Below are 657 nucleotides of genomic sequence, written 5' to 3'. Positions count from 1 at the left end.
CTGCTGAAAATTGGGACAGATTTCAAAAGCATTTCAAAGATCAAGTTTGCCTAAGTAAATGCAGAAGGATTAAGATCCTGCTGGGCAGCATATCCTTTTTTTTAAAATCCACTAAATTTTACAATCCACTACCTAAAGCTACTGCTGATTGAGCACAAAACTTCCATTAATACCTATGGGAATTCTACATGGAATGGCACCACCCAGATTATTATTAGCATAACAATCTTCCAGCTTTTCTCTAACAGAAAGTATTTCCTTCAAATAGTTATTAAATTCTTACAACTTTATGCCCCCCTTAACACCAGAGCACAAGTCTTTCTTTAAGAAACTTTATTCTAGCAGAGTTTGTGGCAAGCAAAAATACCACTCTAAAAGAGCTGAAATAATAGCATTTCTCTGAAATGACTCTGTAACCTATTCATGCTGAAATTATCTCCAGAAACAATTAAAACTCAGTTATACATAGTATTTCCTTTCCGTGTAATGTTTGAGAAAACACAGCTCCTCGGAGGCTGCCAATCGGGGATTCATTTCTAACTACAGTCAAAGAGAAGAGCAAATCGTTCCCCTGCTGATGTCAGGAAGAATTTAACCACTGGCATCAAAATCACAGTCTGTTCCCTTCCCTATACAGGCTGAGCCAAATTCTGTACT

The sequence above is a fragment of the Buceros rhinoceros genome, unplaced genomic scaffold (genome assembly GCF_000710305.1).
Source record: "Buceros rhinoceros silvestris isolate BGI_N320 unplaced genomic scaffold, ASM71030v1 scaffold45316, whole genome shotgun sequence".
Classification (NCBI taxonomy): domain Eukaryota; kingdom Metazoa; phylum Chordata; class Aves; order Bucerotiformes; family Bucerotidae; genus Buceros; species Buceros rhinoceros.
The sequence above is the reverse complement of the archived record's forward strand: the minus strand, read 5'-3'. Positions refer to the sequence as shown.